Consider the following 21,290-nt stretch of genomic DNA (forward strand, 5'->3'; position numbering starts at 1 on the left):
AGGAATTTGACTTGAGTGACTACCCACCTCACCTAGCCAAAGAACTTAACAAACGGGAAACCAGAACCCCCATCATTGAGGAGACCGAACCTATTAACGTAGGAACCAACAACATACCTCAAGAACTTAGGATAGGGATAACCCTAGACCCCTTGGAAAGACAACAGTTCATTGACCTCCTCCACGGATACAAGGACGTGTTCGTGATGTGACCATAATTAGCGTACATTTATTCCCCGAATTAGCCTTGTTCCCATGCTTTTTAGTGCATATTTGGGTCATTTATTGTCTTTAGTTCTTTGTTTTGCATATTCTTTGAGGTTTTGTGTCCTTGGTAGGAAAGGAGTGCAAACCTTGCATTTTCATGGCAAAATGAGACTAAATTGATTAAATCCAATGACCAAGCATCAAGGAGAGACAAGATTAGAAGGCCTTTGTACATATTATAGTAGTTGGGCAAGGATGAGGAAAGATCCTTGCATCCCAAAGGAAATTACCAAGGATTTTATGAAGAAAAGGGAAGAAAAGAAGAAGAAAGTACGTTGCATGAAAATCCGCCCGTCTTCCCCTAAAGACGCCCGTCCCCAGGACCAATATCCGTGTGTCTTCCATCAAAGACGCCCGGGCAGCAGCACCTAAAAGACGCCCGTCTTCTCTCAAAGACGCCCGGGCAGAGACTCCTGAATCTGGCCGTCCCGTGCCTAAGACGCACAGATTCCAAGACAGCGCAAATCCATTTCTTCAAGCTTCAAAAAAGATGCCCTTCCTTCAGAAAATACCGGCGTTTCCCTAAGTAGGGACTTAATCGTCATTTAAGCCCTTAGTAAACCCTAATGCATCCAACTAATTTCCACTATAAATACCCCATTAGTCTAATTAGAAGAGCATGTTCTTCTTATCAATTCTTAGAGTAGTTAATATCAATCAAATCTCTCTTTAGTTTTGTAATCAACAATTAATCAAGTTTTAATACAAGTTTTATTTCCTTAATCTCTCTTTTGTTCTTCCTTTATTTTTGGTAATTGAAGATTATTTGGGTTAGTATTGGGAGATTGACAACCTCTCAATCAAGCATCAAGTACTTCTATTATTCTTTGCTTTATTATTGGAATCATTAGTAGGTATAATTCTCTTAATCCCTTTTTAAGTATTGCTAATTACTTTCATTTGTTCATCATGTTTCACTTTGTTGGTATGATTGACAACCTTGCTAGCATGTTCAACATGATAATGAGTGAGTAGTTCCATAGCTAGAGTTAATGGGTAATTAGGGGAAACCAACATGGGGAATTATTCATGCTTAAATTAATATGCTTTCATGGTTTATTTGCTTGCTTGTTTTGATCTCAACTCATGCACATGTTATGTTTGATGAAATGCTAAGCCTATGAATCCTTGCACTTTTTACCCATCACCTATCTTTTCAATGAGACTTGTAAGACATAAACCAACTCGAGTCTCATTAGACCATGCATGTTGTTGAGTAGGGAAGACTAAGTCGACTTGTAGGTGTTGTACAATCTAATCGATTCGGCTCCGAGACCCAAACTTTCTTTGGATTGTAAGATATAACCCAACTCAATCCATCACAACAATAATTGCCTGCTTATAATTTGAGAACATGTTTGTATGATCAATTCTCATGAATCCCCTATGACCCCATGACACCCTAGTGCTTTTTAACAATTGTTTACAATCCTTTCAATTCATCTTGCTTATTTACTTTCATTGCTATTTAGTTTAGTGACCTTCTACATCAACCCAAATTGTGACACCCCTAAGACACCACTAGTTTCAATAGAAATCTCATTTCAATTCCCGCCCCTTGGGATCCGACCTTTACTTGCCTCTTTACTAATTGTAGAGTTGTTTGTGAAGTTATAAATTGTGTTTTGGTCTAGATGCTTCCAACGACAATTGTTCCGAAAAATAGAATATAGCATCCGATAGTCCGACCAAAAATGGCGCCGTTGCCGGGGATGGTGTTATCTTGATTTAGATTTTCTTATATTGTTATTAGTTGTGTCTTTCTTTGCCTTGAGGAAGTAAAACTTTTCAAGGTTTGTTCTAATTTTTTTCGAGTTGTTTGATATTTTGCATGTCTAGAAGGTCACAAGGGGATTTGTTACCTTTTGATCGTGAAATTGAAAGAACTTTGACAACCAATAGAAGACTTGCTAGGAGAAATTTGAGAGGTATTAGTGAGGTTGTAGATATTCAACCAATTATTGAGTTCATCAACCCTTTTGCAAGAGAAGGTGAGGAGAACCCAACACAAAATACAACACAAAATCAACCCACAATGCCTATGTTTTCATCACATTCCGTACCCACCAAGGAGAACCTACCCAATGGTACTCCCACACCACAACATCTAACCGGAAATTTCATTGCCAAATCCGCATTCATCCAATTAGTCGAAAGGAGCCAATTTGGGGGGATGCCTAGTGAAGACCCTCATTCTCATATGGAGACCTTTTGTGACTATTGTGATCCGATTTCTCAAACCGGTGTAACTCAAGACCAAATTCGATGGGTCTTATTTCCTTTTTCTCTAATTGGCACCACGAAACAATGGTTGAAGGGCCTTGATAAGGCCACTCTCGGAATTGATTCTTGGAAAAAGTTGGCTCTAGCTTTCTACGAAAAATTCTACCCACCGGAAAAGACTAACATGCTAAGAGCTCAAATTACGGGTTTTAAGCAAAGGGATGAAGAATCTTTGTATGAAGCTTGGGAGCGGTTCAAGGGAATTTGTCGCTCATGTCCTCACCATGGACTTAGCGAGTGGTTCTTGGTACAACAATTTTGGAACGGCCTATATGAAGATTCAAGGAACATTCTCAACATGGGATCAAATGGAATGTTCACCGAACTTGATGACAATCAAACTTGGAACAAAATTGAGGAAATGGCGGTCCATAACGCACAATATAGTAGACCTCGCAAGGCTACTAGAGGAGGAAAGCATGAATTGGACTCCGTTACTCAATTGGGTGCTCAACTTAGTGCTCACATTGACACAATCAATTTGAAGTTTGAAAAAGCTATGGCTAGACTTGAAGAAGCCTCAAAATCACCAAAGCATAATTTTAATGCCATGACGGCATCCTCATCAATCCCAAGTGGGATATGTGAGAATTGTGGAATTTTGGGACATGACTCAAGTGAATGTAGGGGAACAAATGAACAAGTGAATGCTTTCCAAGCATACAAGAGTGGTACCCCTTATTCCAACTATTACAATGAAAACACCAAATTCCATTCAAATCTCTGATACAAAAGCCAAAATGTTCAAAACCCTCAAACAACATACACCCCACCTCCCATGAGAAACCAAAATCAAAGACCCTTTTACAACCAAAACCAAGGTTACCAAATTCAAAATCCATACTATCAACAAAATGACCAAGGTTTTGATGTTCAAAAAGCGGTCCTTCAAATGCAAAAGAATCAACAAGAATTTTTCACTCAAATACAAAAAGATAGTCAAGCAAAGGAAACCGCCATCAACAACATCCTAGCTCACACCAAAATGTTGGAAACCCAATTAACTCAACTAGCATCTTCAAGCTCACAAAGACAAAAGGGGCAATTACCACCTCAAAGTAATCCTTCAAGACATGAAACGGTTAGTGCCATTCACTTGAGAAGTCGTACAAGGTATGAAGCACCGAAGAAGCAAGTTGAGGATGAAGTTGTGGAAGCTAGTGATAAGGAAGAAATTGTGCAAAACTCCAAAGATGGAGAATCATCAAAAGAAGAAATTTCAAAGAAAATTGAAGACAAGGTCAAGGAGAAGGAGCCCATTGTGATTAGACTTCCTTTTCCAAGTCGTCAAGCCAATCCCAAATTTGATGACCAACTTGGAAAGTTTATGGAAATTGTGAAGAATTTAGAAGTCTCAATTCCTTTCACGGAATTAATCAATCACGTGCCGGCCTATGCGAAATACATGAAAGACATCCTCACAAAGAAGAAGTCGATCCGGAAGCTTGAGACTATCGCCTTCACTAAGGTGAGTAGTGCAATAATTCAAGGGAGTTCACCTCCAAAACTCAAGGATCCGGGAAGCTTCTCAATACCGTGTAACATTGGCGACACCACGATCAACAAAGCCTTATGTGATCTAGGGGCTAGTGTGAGTGTTATGCCGTACTCGGTGAGTAAAAGATTGGGGATGGGAGAGCTTAAATGCACCAATATCACACTCCAAATGGCCGATAGATCGACGAAGACACCATTAGGGATATGGGAAGATGTTCCCGTACGAATTGGGAAATTTTTCATCCCGGTGGACTTTGTCATCGTTGATATGGAAGAAGATTCCAAAATTCCAATCATTCTAGGAAGACCTTTCTTACACACCGCGGGTGCGGTGATTGATGTGAAACATGGAGAGCTCACTCTAGAAGTGGGAGATGAGAGTATAACTTTCAATCTTGACAAGACTGTGAGAGCTCCCCATTTACATGAACCATGTTTTATGGTCGATCATTATAGCCGGAAGGATGATAGGAAGAAGTCGGAACTTCAATGGAAGAAGAAAATTGAAGATTCTCCATTCAAAGAGCAAGTGAATTGTAACAAGGAGAGCTTGCAAAGCTCACCAAAGTCAAGCAACGAAGAAGAGGATGGCCTCATTGGCCAAAACAAGATAATGGGAGAGTTGTCTCTATCAACTCAAGAGATCTTTAGTGATCAAGTGGATGAAGTTTGTGGTCTTTGGGACGACGAGTTTGAAGGGATTTTCAATCCCTACATTGGTAATGCTATCGATCAAGACCGACAACAAGGGCAAAGATCCATTGAAGAACTTTATCACGACAATGAACAAGCTTTTAATTACTTTTTCAAGGTGTTGAGCAACATCAACAACACCTTGGGCATGCCCCTTTGACATCTCATCAAGAATGAGAGTTTGGTGGAGTCCTCCCTAAACCACCATTTGTAAATATTTCTAACTCCCTAACTCGCATTTTAATTCTTAATTTGCATTTTTGTCCTTTTTGGATTTTTTATGCCTTGATCAAGATAATTATCATGTTTGAGAGAAGTAAGGGAGGGACTAATAATTTCAATTAATGTGTAGTGCTTTAGCTTAGTGTGGGGATAGCAATTGCCTAGGCTATTCATGACTTAGTAGTGCCCCCACAATGAAGAACACGTGATTTTGAAGAATGAAAAATGACAAGGGATATGCAAGGTACACGGATGGAACGGAATCCGGGTAAAAGGGGTAGAACCCGAGCGGTTTCAAGAGAATCCGCCCGTCTTCAGACAATCCGGGCATATTGGGCAGAAGACGCCCATCCCTCTGAGCTGAATTTCTGAAATTTTGTGACTGCTAACGAATCCGGGCGTCCTGCAGTAGAATCCGCCCGTGTTCGTAAAGACGCCCGTCCTGAAAGGAAGACGCCCGTCTTTTGGCTAAGAAAAAACGAGAAAAATCCTTGGAAAGGAATCCGCCCGTCTTCTCTGAAAGATGCACATCCCGTATTTTCAAATCTGCCCATCTTTGCTGCAATCCGCCCGTCTTTAGGCGAGAATTTCCCAACCCAGAACAGGCAGAATTCGGGCGTCCCGAAGGAAAGCCGCCCGTCTTCCCCCTGCATTTCAAATTTTTCGGGTTTATTATAAACCCCATCCCACATTCATTTCCTCATTCCTTCGTTCAAAACACTACCCATAAACCCCATAACTCCAAAACCCTCATCCTCTCCATTACAAAAACAAGATTCCTCAACAACATTCACCAAAATAAAATCAAAACATCCTTTTAACAACAAATTAATCACTCCTTTTTCAACAAAAATCAAAACCAAGCACAAAATCTTCAACCTTTGAGTCGATTTTTGAATTCATAAAGGCAAAGCCTTTCATCTTTAATTCGATTTGGGTGCACTAGAAATTGAAGATTTTTCACTCTTCTTGGTTTATTCATCAATGGCAAAGACAAATGGAGCAACAAAGGCAAAGGCACCAAAGGCAAAGGCACTCTCATCAAGACAAAAGAGTCTTCAAGCAAAGAAAGCATTGGCTATGGTGGTAGCTAGCCCAAACTTGGAGGTGCAACAACAACAACCTCCCATGGAAGCAACAACATCTACTACTCCGGAAATTGCTGAACTTTCGAATTATCCGGAGGTAATTTTCATTTCCAAATCCCATAGGGACACTTTTGCCAAGTTTGCTAGAAAATCATTTCTATCCACCAAGTTTATTTGTGAAGATGCCTTAGATAAGTTGGGTGTCCTTGAGCAAACTAGAGCCTTCTTTAAAGCCATGGGGTTGGAGAAATTGTTTAAAACAAAAGAATTGACATACCCCTCCCTTACCTTAACATTTTTGAGTTCTTTGATAGTTAACAAGGTTGAGACTATGGAAACCATCGAGTTTCGCCTAGCTAATGTTAGTAGGTGCATCTCCTTTGAGGAAATGGGTAAAGCTTTGGGTCTTAGTGATTCACCGAGTTATTTCAACAATGTTGGCAAATATGACCCCGACCCTCTTTGGGAGGCGATTTCCGGAAGGAAATTTGAGAGCTTTCATGCTAGTCGCGCTCTATTAGTCCACCATCCGGGCATTAGAGTGTGGCACAAGGTTGTAGGGAACACCATCATTGCAAGAAAAGACACCAACCATTTCACTAAACTCGATTTTGTTCTTCTTGAGTCGGCCTTGAACATTGGAAGGGAATTCACCAAGCCTTTCAACTCTCTAAGACTTTTGGTGGATAGATGGCTAAATGTTGATTGTGGGAAGCAAGGCACTACCGTTATTGTGAATGGAGGTCTAGTCACTCTTTTGGCTAAATACTTTGATCCTAACTTCAACAAGGATAGCAAGTATGAGGCAAAGAAGGGTGGTCATCTCATTGATATTGATACTATGATAAACAAGTACAAGTGGGTCTCTCATAACCCTCTTGACACCAAGTATGGGTGGCTCACTAGTGAGGCTAGATCTTTTACTTTGCCTTCAAATATTTGTCGTTTAAGTGTCCACCGGACCAACTATATCCTTCCCCTTTAAAAAGAGGCCGAATACATTATCCGACAACAAAAGGGTGAAATTGAAATACCCTCCTCTTCCATTGTCACACCACCCTATCCTTTCAAGTACCAAGAGTTCAAGCCCGAAGGTGTTGAAGCAAGCAAAGATTATGTGACTCTTCTTATGCAAGAGATGCACAAGCAACCCTTCAAGGACCGGGAAGATGCTTACTTAGCCCAATATCCACCCCTCCTTCACTTAGCTAGGCAAGGACTACTTGACCCTTCATGTCCTTTGCCTAGTTGGGAGGATAGGGAGGTCTTCTTTCCGAGTGCATCTAGGGGTATTCCGGGTGATGATGAGGTTGTTGGTGATGCGGTTGATGTGGTTGTTGATGATAACATGGATGAAGAGGCTAGTGAAGAAGGAGAAGAGGATGATGAGCAAGGTGAACAACAAAGTGAAGAGGGAAGTGTTGATGATTCCACATCTAGTGAGGAAAATGATGATAGTGATGATATGATGGATGATTAGCAAGCTTTGGAGGCTCCTACCCTCTTGTGGTTTGTCTACTTCTCTCTTTGTTTTATTTTATTAATCTTGATCATTGTTGGAGTAGTCCTAGCACCATAGAGGACTAACACCTCGGCCCCATTGAGGTGTTCTCATTTTATTGTTCCCACTTTTAAAAATCCAAAATGACAAGTTTAGTTTCATGCATTGCATAGTGTGTGCATGAACTACACCCAACCTTAGGACATTAGCAATAATGTCTAACTCGGTTTGGGGAAGTACATACATACACAACGGGAGGTAATCTAAATTATCCTCTCCGTCAGAAACAAAAACCATGCATCATGAAGTATAGATTAGTGTAGCTTGCATTTAGTGTAGAAATCATGCATCATGTTTGCATAATTTCCCATCATTTTGGCCATTGAGGACAATGCCCATATTAGTGTGGGGATGGGGAATTCTAACTTAACTTTTATTAAAAAATCCAAAAAAATTGAAAAATTTCGAAAAACCATAAAAATTTGAAATTTGAAAAACCAAAAATAAGTTCTTTTTCTTTGTAGTGTAGTTAAGTATATATATTGTATATATTGTGTTTGTTCTATCCTTGTTCACATTGATCGACTACGCCACATCCGAGACATAAGGATATTGAAGACCGCATGGTATGATCTTTCCAATCTCCTTTTTCCTCTTTATGTTAATGACTATGTGGCTTTATTTTGATCGATGCGGTATAACTATGTGAACTTAGGACTTGCATTTAGTTTATATGTCATATTAGTTGGTAGAAACACTTGCATTAGGATGTATATAATAGTTGCATCATGGCATTTAGTTGCATTTAGATAAAATATTTTGAAAATTGCCTAATTGAGAACTTTGACAAGAGCAACTAAGCCATTACAAATACTTTTTCAACTTAAGACTTCGCCTACTAGAATGGTTGTAAAACACCCTAGATAGTGTCATACTAGTGTCTTTTGACCCATGACCCAAAGCCTAGTCAAGGGTTTGCATGTGAGTCACCTATCCAACCCCGTGATGCGATGTGGACTTGGTTAACTTGTCTAGGTGGCCTTGATTGACCTTGTGGTACGGCAACCCAAAAATACTTTCTATCAATAAGTTTGAAGTGCTCATTTCAAAGATTTTGTATGTGGAAACGTTTTATTGCCAAGGAAACCTCAAATGTTATGAAATGTTGAAATATTGAGAATTTTAGTTACTTTGATGGAGGCGTACCACTTCGATGTGCTTTGGAGAGGGATCCATTGAATTGGGCCCCCACACGGTTGTGAATTCAACCGCCCAGAGACAGAGTGACTATCACCCCGAAAAGCTATTGTCTAGAGGTTAAACGGTTGCCTAATAAGCGATTGGCGAAAGCAAAGGACGTTAGCACGGAAGGGACAAACCCCATCTCTAATTTTTGAAATGTGAAAGTTGAATGAGGTCAAATTTTGAATACTAGTCATATCCACCCTTGTTTATAAAGATTTGAGCATTTCATTCCCAAAAAGCCCTTTTGTCAAGCCACTTTGTCGAGTTTGGGACGATCCATGACCTTTACTTTTGTAGAGAACTCGAGACTTGTCATGTCATATGCTACTAGCATCATGGGGATCATCATTCCATAACCATCCGATAGCTCTTGACGAAAGTATTTGGAAATTTAGGACCAAAGTAGTCTAGTTTAACACCATTTGGAGGTGATTTAGTGCCATCCTCTTAGCCTTAGTAATTTGTTGAACTAGTATTTGTGACGGAATATATGCCCTTAAATTTGTTTTCTTTTAGTTGCCTCCGCCACTTGATGAGGAAGTGGCTATTCCTTTTGTAGATGCATCCATTATTTGATTTTGTGTGCTTAATGTTTGGATGTGTCGCCATTTTGACAAGACCCACCTTGCCTTGCAAGAAGGCATCCTACCTCATGATTGTCTTGTTGTGAGTTGAAGGGGCGGAGTGAGACCCGCTAATTGTCTCATATCGGCTATGTTATTAGGTTAGTTTAAATAATGGTCCTAGTCTTTGTCACCTCTTTACTCGGGACGAGCAAAGGTTCGGTTTGGGGATATTTGATGTGAGCATAATTAGCGCACATTTAGTCCCCGAATTAGCCTTGTTCCCATGCTTTTTAGTGCATATTTGGGTCATTTATTGTCTTTAGTTCTTTGTTTTGCATATTCTTTGAGGTTTTGTGTCCTTGGTAGGAAAGGAGTGCAAACCTTGCATTAAAATGGCAAAATGAGTATAAATTGATTAAATCCAATGACCAAGCATCAAGGAGAGACAAGATTAGAAGGCCTTTGTACATATTATAGTAGTTGGGCAATGATGAGGAAAGATCCTTGCATCCCAAAGGAAATCCCCAAGGATTTTATGAAGAAAAGGGAAGAAAAGAAGAAGAAAGTACGCTGCATGACAATCCGCCCGTCATCCGCTGAAGACGCCCGTCCCCAGGACCACAATCCGTGCGTCTTCCATCAAAGATGCCCGGGCAGCAGCACCTAGAAGACGCCCGTCTTCTCTCAAAGACGCCCGGGCAGAGACTCCTGAATCCGGCCGTCCCGTGCCTAAGACGCACGGATTCCAAGACAGCACAAATCCGTTTCTTCAAGCTTCAAGAAATATGCCCTTCCTTCAGAAAATACCGGCGTTTCCCTAATTGGGGACTTAATCGTCATTTAACCCCTTAGTTAACCCTAATGCATCCACCTAATTTCCACTATAAATACCCCATTAGTCTAATTAGAAGAGCATGTTCTTCTTATCAATTCTTAGAGTAGTTAATATCAATCAAATCTCTCTTTAGTTTTGTAATCAACAATTAATCAAGTTTTAATACAAGTTTTATTTCCTTAATCTCTCTTTTGTTCATCCTTTATTTTTGGTAATTGAAGATTATTTGGGTTATTATTGGGAGATTGACAACCTCTCAATCAAGCATCAAGTAATTCTATTATTCTTTTCTTTATTATTGGAATCATTAGTAGGTATAATTCTCTTAATCCCTTTTTAATTATTGCTAATTACTTTCATTTGTTCATCATGTTTCACTTTGTTGGTATGATTGACAACCTTGCTAGCATGTTAAACATGATAATGAGTGAGTAGTTCCATAGCTAGGGTTAATGGGTAATTAGGGGAAACCAACATGGGGAATGATTCATGCTTAAATTAATATGCTTTCATGGTTTATTTGCTTGCTTGTTTTGATCGCAACTCATGCACATGTTATGTTTGATGAAATGCTAAGCCTATGAATCCTTGCATTTTTTACCCATCACCTATCTTTTCAATGAGACTTGTAAGACATAAACCAACTCGAGTCTCATTAGACCATGCATGTTGTTGAGTAGGGAAGACTAAGTCGACTTGTAGGTGTTGTACAATCTAATCGATTCGGCTCCGGGACCCAAACTTTCCTAGGATTGTAAGATATAACCCAACTCAATCCATCACAATAATAATTGCTTGCTTATAATTTGAGAACATGTTTGTATGATCAATTCCCATGAATCCCCTATGACCCCATGACACCCTAGTGCTTTTTATCAATTGTTTACAATCCTTTCAATTCATCTTGCTTATTTACTTTCATTGCTATTTAGTTTAGTGACCTTCTACATCAACCCAAATTGTGACACCCCTAAGACACCACTAGTTTCAATAGAAATCTCATTTCATTTCCCGTCCCTTGGGATCTGACCTTTACTTGCCTCTTTACTAATTGTAGAGTTGTTTGTGAAGTTATAAATTGTGTTTTGGTCTAGGTGCTTCCAACGACAATTGTTCCGAAAAATAGAATGTAGCATCCGATAGTCCGACCCGTTCGCCTGGACCTACAAAGATATGCCTGGGATTGACAGAGAAATTGCAGAGCACCGGATACCCATTAAACCCGGAGCTAAACCCGTGAAACAGAAGCTACGCCGGATGCGTCCTGAATGGGCCCTGAAAATCAAGGAAGAAGTGGACAAACAGTTCAAGGCTGGGTTCATCAAAGTGTCTGAATACTCTGATTGGGTGGCCAACATTGTGCCCGTACCAAAGAAAGACGGAAGAATTCGGGTTTGCGTCGACCTCAGGGATCTAAACAAGGCGAGTCCTAAGGACGACTTCCCTTTGCCACATGTTGACATTCTGGTGGAGAACACTGCCGAACATGCTCTCCTATCATTCATGGACGGATATGTTGGGTACAACCAGATTAAAATGGCTGAGGAAGACATGCACAAGACAACATTCACTACACAGTGGGGTACATATTGCTACACGGTCATGCCTTTCGATCTCATCAACGTCGGGGCTACCTATCAAAGAACCGCTACTACTCCCCTACATGATATGATGTACAAGGAGGTAGAGGTGTATGTCGATGACATGATTGTCAAGTCAAGAGAACGGGACGGCCACATCAGCGCCCTTCGAAAATTCTTCGCTCGTCTGCGAAAATATAACATGAGACTAAATCCTCAGAAGTGTGCATTCAAGGTCACCTCCGAAAAACTCTTGGGACATGTCGTCAGCAAAAGAGGCATTGCGATTGACCCAACCAAAATCAAAGCCCTTCAACAAATGCCTCGGCCTAGGAACGAGGAGATTCGAGAATTTCTCGGTCAGGTCCAATACATCAGCCGCTTCATTGCCAAGCTCACTATGATTTGTGAACCAATATTCAATAAACTTCGTGCCTCCGATCACACCGATTGGGACGACGACTGTCAAAAGGCCTTCGACAGGATTAAGGAAATCCTATCCAAACCTCCTGTCCTCATACCACCTCAACCAGGGATTCCTCTATCCCTATACCTGACTGTCACAAACACAACCATGGGAGCTATGCTGGCACAAACAGTCGACGGCGAAGAACGAGCCATCTACTACATCAGCAAAAAGTTCATCGAGTACGAGACGAGGTATACCCAATTGGAGAAGACATGCCTTGCCCTAGTATGGTCAACAAAGAAGCTGCGGCATTACATGCTCAGCTACCAGTCCACATCTACTCCAAGATGGAGCCGGTCAAATACAATACTAAACGGAAGGCTGTCTAGGGTCCACTCATGCTGTTCGAGTTCGATCTCAAGTTTTTACCCCTCAAGGTTATCAAGGGAAGAGCAGTTGCCGATTTCCTAGCAGAGAATCTCGTCAACGAGGATCCAACGACCGACACATGGTCACTTCCTGACGAAGACATCCTTTGTGCTGATTCTGACGCATGGGACCTATACTTTGACGGTGTATCTAATCTGAGAGGCTTCGGGGTAGGAATCCTTGTAATATCACCAGAGGGAAAACATGTTCCAATCTCGGTCAAACTAGACTTCGCCGTCACGAACAATGCCGCTGAATATGAAGCATGCCTCATCGGCTTACAAGCAGCCATCACACTTGGCATCAAGAGATTGAGGGTCCACGGCGATTCCTCGCTCATCATCAATCAGGTGTCCGGATCATGGAAAATCCGATCTGATAGCTTAGCTCCCTACCGAGCAAAGATCAATCAAGAGGTCGACTTCTTCGACCAAATTGACTACTTCCACTTGCCACGAGAGGAAAACCAATTTGCTGATGCCCTGGCAAAGCTTGCCGCACTCGTCAACATACCTGACGACATGACATCAATGCACCTATGTGTCGAGAGAAGGAGCAAGCCAGCTCACATTTGCGCCATCATCAACAACGAGGAAAGCCATGATGAACCTTGTTACCAAGCCATCCTCAACTACAAAATCAAAAACGAATTCCCTCCCAACTCTGATCAAAGAGGACAAAGAGCCATCCATTTGCTTGCATCACAATTCGTGATGAACCAAGACCAACTATACAAAAGAACACCCCAAGGAATTCTCCTCCTTTGCATTGACCATCACAAAGCTAGAAAAGTCATGGGAGAGGTTCACGACGGAGAATGTGGCCCTCACATGAGCGCAATGATGCTAACCCAGAAAATCATGCGGCTAGGTTACTACTGGACCCCCATGGAAGCTGATTGCCGTAACTACGTCAAACATTGCCACAATTGCCAAATCTTCGCCAACATACAACACATACCACCATCCCTTTTATACATCATGACCTCACCCTGGCCTTTCTCATCCTGGGGCATCGACATCATCGGGAAAGTCAACCCGGTAGGCACCAAGGGGCACTACTTTGTCCTCGTCACCATCGACTACTTCACCAAGTGGGTGGAAGCACAGTCATATGCAGTCTTGACCGCCAAACAAGTGGCCAAGTTCAGTCAAAACAACATCATCTGCAGATATGGGGTACCCCATGAAATCGTCAGCGATCAAGGCTCTCATTTCCGGGCGGAAACTCAAGCTTTGCTGGACAAATACAAGATCAAGCGACATTGATCATCCTCCTACCGTCACCAAACCAACGGAGCGGTGGAGGCAGCTAATAAGACTCTTGTCACCATTATCAAGAAAATGTAAGACAACTACCCCGATTGGCGGAGCAAACTCACATTCGCACTCTGGGGATACCGAACCTCCATTCGAACACCGACGGGCGCCACACCCTTCTACCTAGCGTACGGTATAGAGGTGGTTCAACCGGTAGAGTTAGAGGTTCCTTCTCTACGCATCCTACTGGAGAGTCAAGTACCTGAGGCGGAATGGACCCGTCAAAGGTACGAGAAACTCACTCTTCTAGACGAGCGGCGACTCAATGCCTTGCGCAACGTCCAGCTATACCAACGACGTATACAACGGGCGTTCAATAAGAATGTCAAACCCAGGAACATCCAGGAGGGCGACTTGGTCCTCAATTCAGTTCGAGCACCGTTACCCGTCGATCCGAGGGGAAAATTCAAACCCAATTAGGTCGGGCCATACCTGGTCAAGAAAATACTTTCGGGGGGCGCAGTGAGACTGAGTGACCTAGATGGGGAGGACTTTACAAACCCGACCAACCTAGACCAACTCAAGAAATACTACCCTTGAACCGTAGCAACCAACGACCTAGCCTAGTTTTACAACTAGCAACCACGTCAATCCCTTTTCAAGTCAAGTTCCTCAACGTGTTCTGATTTGAAATTGCATGTTTTATCGAGTCTAAGCTGAGGCACCTTGCCCGTTTAGAATGTCCTCTGATCTGTCAAAGGCAACATCCATTTGCACTAAAACAAAAAAAAACTCCCTGAACTACGAGCATGGTTTGATTTCACCTCTTCTGGTGATACGTAGGCAGTCCCTCTTATGCATGAGGGATACAACCACAAAACCCAATCAAATTTACAAAACATTTCGAACTACGATCACGGTTTGATTTCACCTCTTCGGGTGAATACGTAGGCAGTCCTTTCTTACACAAGAAGGATACAACCATCCCCATAATAAAAAAAAATACATCACCCACATACAAAACAACATCCCCATCAAAAAAGAAAGGGAAACCACTCCCCTTTCCCCCAAAAATACAAAAAAATAAGCCTTTCTCCCTTCTCACAAAATACCACTTTCCCAAGTGCAAATGTTTAGGACGATTCAAATTGAATTGCCTTTACCAAATGGATGGAAGAAACAAGCGTTCACAATTTCCGACACAAGAAATCCTCTTATTTAATTAATAATGGGAGGGATTACAATTTTAACAGCAAATAAAGCTCGACGAGTCTACAACTTGTCAAATCTAAGGTGTCGACTAAAACACCTGACATAATAAAACTAGCACAAAACACACAAAACTAGCTAGTACAACATAATAAAAACTTATAACACTAATACAACATAATAATAAAACGGGAAATGGAGGTTTTCAATCTTCCATTTTACCCTTGCCTTTTCCTTCGGAGTACATCTTCCCCTTGTTCTTCTTGTTGGCCCGCCTAGCATGGATTTCCTCCTCGGAACGGATCCTCAATGGATCTAAGACGGCGACGGCCTCCGGTCTAGCACAAGACCCCATGTTCGACCCAAAACGAGCCAATGCACGACTCACCATACTCTTAGGACCCGAGCTTCTTCTCTTTGGTGGTCTCATCACATCGGGGGTAGCTCCATCAACATACTACTCAAAGAAGGCACGGTTGGCCTTGCCACCCTCTCGATACTTCAAGTCGACAACCTCGTCCTTACGAAATTTAGATCTCTCTTCTAAGGACGGAGCACGTGACCATTTGACATAAGCGGGAGTCACCCATGTCGTGGCAACGGGGTTTGGTACCTCCCAAAGCGGCCGAGTGGCCCACCACCTTTTGAAGACCTCCACAAGCTTGGAGTTCCGGAAAACATTCTCTTGAACATGGGTATCTTGAGCGGGCACCTTTTGTTGACGCCACATTTGCCTCATGAGCCTTTCGGGATAAATGAATAAAACAACTTTCAAACCCACCACCATCAAAGAACGAGGACTAACACCTGAAGCGGGCAACCCCGCGAAGGACCTCAAATGCCACCAAGGCACAACCCAACGAATGTGAGGACCACCCTCCTCGGCCAATCTCGCGGCCCAATAAGCCTCGGTAGAAGCAAAACTATCCGAGTAAAACTTCTTCCTCATGGTAAGATGGCGGAAGGAGTAAGAAAAAGAATCAACCGGAGGCTCTACATACCTTAGCCTCTCCAATAGCCACACTTGAAGGATCCTTGGGGACCCAAAAGAGGGAGCTTCTCCACAAGAGCCTTCCTTGTCCAAAGCTTGGACAATCTCTCCAAGCACCAACCATAACGGATCTCTACCATGCTCCATTTGCTCAACCACATGAATAAGGGTCATGCTACCATAACATTTGGGTCCCTCCTTTTTCAAAACATCAACAAAGAGGTACACATGGACAAGACAAAAGGCAAGAGCCCTTCTCCTAGCCACCTCCGAGACATTAGCATCTAATCGGTTTGAAAAGTTGTTGATAAGAGCAAACATATCCACACCATGTGGAGCAAGAAGAAAGTTGATTTGAGTTGTTGACAAGCCCAACATGGAATGGAATTTCTCCTTGTAGCACAACCGAGTCGGAGGAAGCACCGGAACACAACCCGGCCACCCACCAATGGCTCCAACTTCTTCTGCAAGAGGGCAAATTTCACCTTTCGGGAAAACGAAAACATGGTGTTTCGAATCCCAAAACCGTGAACATGCCTCGAGAAATGAAGGTTGCATCTTGACTTGACGGAGCACCAATAATTGACCAACTCCCATGCAAATGAGTTGATACTTTTCGGGAGGCGACAAATCCCGGCACCATTGTCGCAATGCGTTCTCAAAAGCATCCATGAAATATTTTGTGGAAGAAGTAGAAGAAGTTTTGTAGAGATGCTTTTGTGTTTTGGATGATGAAATAATGAAGCACAAACGTTGCTATTTATACAAAATGATCAGCGCGTTTTTCAGAAAAAGGGGAGAGCCGGCTTCCATCGCCAGGCTGCTCGCGCCTCTTTGAGGCTTCCGCAGGATTCCCGTTGTTGACTTGTCTCTTTCAACTTGTGTTTTCTCCTGACACCTCAAACCTCCCGCCAGGAAGCTCGCGCCTCTTCGGGATGATCCAGGACATTTTTGTGTTTCCTCACACTCACATTTCCTTGTTTTCGCGTTTTACGAAATCCGACACGGTTTCCATAAGGCTGCTTTAAACATACAGATTTTTCTTTCTTTTTTTAAGGGGGGAAGGGCTAGTCGCCGCGATCCGTGACAGATCGTATCCATGTCAGTCGAAATTCCGAAAATTTTTCGCTTTTTCGCAATAAAATCGAAAATTGATAGAACGACATCAGTTTTCCTCAAAAATTCAAGCACTCACAAATTAGAGTGTTGACCTCAAAAATCAAAAATCAAATATACTCGTAAAAAATTTTCATAGGCTCGCATTTCATCAAACATAACATGTGCATGAGTTGAGATCATAACAAGCAAGCAAATAAACCATGAAAGCATATTAATTTAAGCATGAATCATCCCCCATGTTGGTTTCCCCTAATTACCCATTAACCCTAGCTATGGAACTACTCACTCATTATCATGTTGAACATGCTAGCAAGGTTATCAATCATACCAACAAAGTGAAACATGATGAACAAATGAAAGTAATTAGCAATAATTAAAAAGGGATTAAGAGAATTATACCTACTAATGATTCCAATAACAAAGCAAAGAATAAAAGAAGTACTTGATGCTTGATTGAGAGGTTGTCAATCTCCCAATAATAACCCAAATAATCTTCAATTACCCAAAATAAAGGATGAACTAAAGAGAGATTAAGGAAATAAAACATGTATTAAAACTTGATTAATTGTTGATTACAATATTAAAGAGAGATTTTATTGATATTAACTATACTAGAGACTGCTAAGAAGAATATGCTCTTCTAATTACACTAATGGGGTATTTATAGTGGGGATTAGGTGTAGGAATTAGGGTTAACTAAGGGCTTAAATGACGATTAAGTCCCTACTTAGGGAAACGCCGGTATTTTCGGAAGGATGGGCATTTTTCTTGAAGCTTGAAGAAACGAAGTTGTGCTGTCTTGGAATCCGTGCGTCTTAGGCACGGGACGGCCGGATTCGTGAGTTGCTGCTCGGGCGTCTTTGGGAGAAGACGGGCGTCTTCTGGGATTGCTGCCTGGGCGTCTTTTAAGGAAGACGCACGGATTGTGGCTTGGTGGACGGGCGTCTTCTTGGGAAGACGCACGGATTGTCATGCAGCGTGCTTTCTTCTTCTTTTATTCCCTTTTCTTCATAAAATCCTTGGGGATTTCCTCGGGGATGTAAGGATCTCTTCTCATCATTGCCCATCTACTATAGTATGTACAAAGGCCTTCTAATCTTGTCTCTCCTTGATGCTTGGTCATTGAATTCAATCAATTTAGTCTCGTTTTGCCATGAAAATGCAAGGTTTGTACTCCTTTCCTACCAAGGACACAAATCCTCAAAGAAAATGCAAAACAAAGGACTAAAGACAATAAATGACCCAAATATGCACTAAAAAGCATGGGAACAAAGCTAATTCGGGGACTAAATATGCTCTAATTATGGTCACATCAAATATCCCCAAACCGAACCTTTGCTCGTCCCGAGTAAAGAGGTGACAAAGACTAGGACCATTATTTTAAAATAACCTAATAACATAGCCGATATGAGACAATTAGCGGGTCTCACTCCGCCCCTTCAACTCACAACACGACAACAATGAGGTAGGATGCCTTCTTGCAAAGCAAGGTGGGACTTGCCAAAATGGCGACACATCCAAACATTATGCACACAAAATCAAATAATGGATGCATCTACAAAAGAATAGCCACTTTACTCATCTAAGTGGCGGAAATTATCTACAAGGGAAGCAATTCAAGGGTACACACTCCTTCATGGATGCAATTTCTTCAAACTACGAAGCCTAGAAGGATACCAATAAATCACCTCCAAATTGTGTCAAGCTAGGGTACCTTTGTCCTCAATCGTTAAATGCTTTTGTCAAGAATAGACTCGTTATGGTGTTAGAAACACTGGAGGATCGCGGAATTCCCCCTCTTGCCTAGACAAGAAGAAGGGTCGTCCCCTCTCTACGGTGCACAAAAATGGATACGATGGATAAAGGGATCGATAGATATTTGAGTGTCACTTTGGGAGTTTGCTTTCATTTTTGTTTTTCCCCCCAATTTCATGTAGCATATAACATTTGAGAACACTTTCTTGCCGTTTCTTTTGATTTTTGGCATTCTAACACTTGACAACTTTCTTTGCATTTCTTTTGAACATTTTCAAAGTCACCCCATATGTAGTGAGGGTGGCTTATATTTGAAGCTTTAGGAGTTCTATTTTTGCTCCTCTTTTCATTTGATGCATTTTTGCAAACTTTCTTTCACTTTTCATTTCATTGAACTCAAATTGATTTCTTTTTGTGCCCATTCCTTTTGATGACAAAAATATGGTAGAACATGGATGATGGATGGATGGATGCATGGTTTCAAGGGTCACCTTGGAATAAACGGTAGCCAAGGAGTTATCACACCACAAGGTACTCTTGACTAGGCCTTAAACCATGGGTCAAAGGATACTAGCATGATACATCCTAGGGTGTTTTACAAGTATTCTAACAAGCAAAGTCTTAAGAAGAAAAAGCATCTACTAGGGCCTATATACACTTGTCAAGCTTCCCAAGTAGACGGTTTCACAAAATTTTCTAACATGCAACTACATGCCATGATGCAACTAACATATAAACATCCTATTGGAAATGATTCTACCAACTAATATGGCATATAAACTAAATGCAAGTCCTAAGTTCACATTGTTGTACCGCATAAATCAAAAGAAAGCCACATAGTCATTAACATAAAGAGGAAAAAAGGAGATTGGAAAGATCATACCATGCGGTCTTCAATATCCTCATGTCTCGGATGTGGCGTAGTCGATCAATGTGAACAAGGGTAAAAAAAACACAATATATACAATAATATATACACGACTACACTACAAAGGAAATGAACATGTTTTTGGTTTTTCAATTTTTCACATTTTTTATGGTTTTTTTGAAATTTTCAATTTTTTTGGATTTTTGAATAGAAGTTAAGTTAGAATTCCCCATCCCCACACTAATATGGGCATTGTCCTCAATGGTCAAAATGATGGGAAATCATGCAAGCATGATGCATGAATTCAACACTAAATGCAAGCTACACTAATCTACACTACATGATGCATGGTTTTTTGTTTATGACGGAGAGGATAATTTAGATTACCTCCCGTTGTGTATGTATGTACTTCCCCAAACCGAGTTAGACATTATTGCTAATGTCATAAGGTTGGGTGTAGTTCATGCACACACAATGCAATGCATGAAACTAAATTTGTCATTTTGGATTTTCAAAAGTGGGAAAAATGAAATAAGAACACCTCAATGGGGCCGAGGTGTTAGTCCTCTATGTTGCTAGGACTACTCCAATCATGATCAAGATAAATAAATAAAACAAAGAAGTAGACAAACCTCAAGAGGGTAGGAGCCTCCAAAGCTTGCTAATCTTCCATCATATCATCACTATCATCATCTTCCTCAATAGAAGTGGACTCATCACCACTTCCCTCTTCACTTTCTTGTTCACTTTGTTCATCATCCTCTTCTTCTTCTTCACTAGCCTCTTCATCAATGATATCATCAACCGCATCACCGACAACCTCATCGTCACCCGGACTCTCATCCCTAGATGCACTCGGAAAGAAGACTTCCCTATCCGCCCAACTAGGCAAAGGGCATGAAGGATCAAGGAGTCCTTTCCTAGCTAAATGAAGGAGGGGTGGATATTGGGCTAAGTAAGCATCTTCCCGATCCTTAAAAGCTTGCTTGTGCATCTCTTGCATAAGAAGAGTCATGTAATCTTTGCTTGCTTCAACACCTTTGGGTTTGAACTCTTGGTACTTGAAAGGATAGGGTGGTGTGACAATGGAAGAAGAGGGCATTTCAATTTCATCCCTTTGTTGTCGGATAATGTATTCGGCTTCTTTTGAGAGGGGAAGGAGATAGTTGGTCCGATGGACACTTAAACGAAAAATCTTCGAAGGCAAAGTAAAAGATCTAGCCTCACTAGTGAGCCACCCATACTTGGTGTCAAGAGGGTTACTTGTATTTGTTTATCATAGTATCAATATCAATGAGATGACCACCCTTTTTCGCCACATACTTGTTATCCTTTTTGAAGTTTGGATCAAAGTATTTAGCCAAAAGAGTGACTAGACCTCCATTCACAATAACGGTAGTGCCTTGCTTCCCACAATCAACATTTAGCCATCTATCCACCAAAAGCCTTAGAGAGTTGAAAGGCTTGGTGAATT

General features: G+C 41.5%; 1 non-coding gene across 1 annotated transcript; it reads right to left on the reverse strand.

Annotated features, from left to right (window-relative positions):
* Positions 1-2,674: 2,674 nt before the first annotated feature.
* On the reverse strand, positions 2,675-2,781 carry LOC141609966 (small nucleolar RNA R71). The gene has a single exon (XR_012527864.1). It is a non-coding gene; the product is annotated as a small nucleolar RNA R71 (small nucleolar RNA).
* Positions 2,782-21,290: the final 18,509 nt, after the last annotated feature.

The sequence above is a fragment of the Silene latifolia genome, chromosome 10 (genome assembly GCF_048544455.1).
Source record: "Silene latifolia isolate original U9 population chromosome 10, ASM4854445v1, whole genome shotgun sequence".
Taxonomy (NCBI): Eukaryota; Viridiplantae; Streptophyta; class Magnoliopsida; order Caryophyllales; family Caryophyllaceae; genus Silene; species Silene latifolia.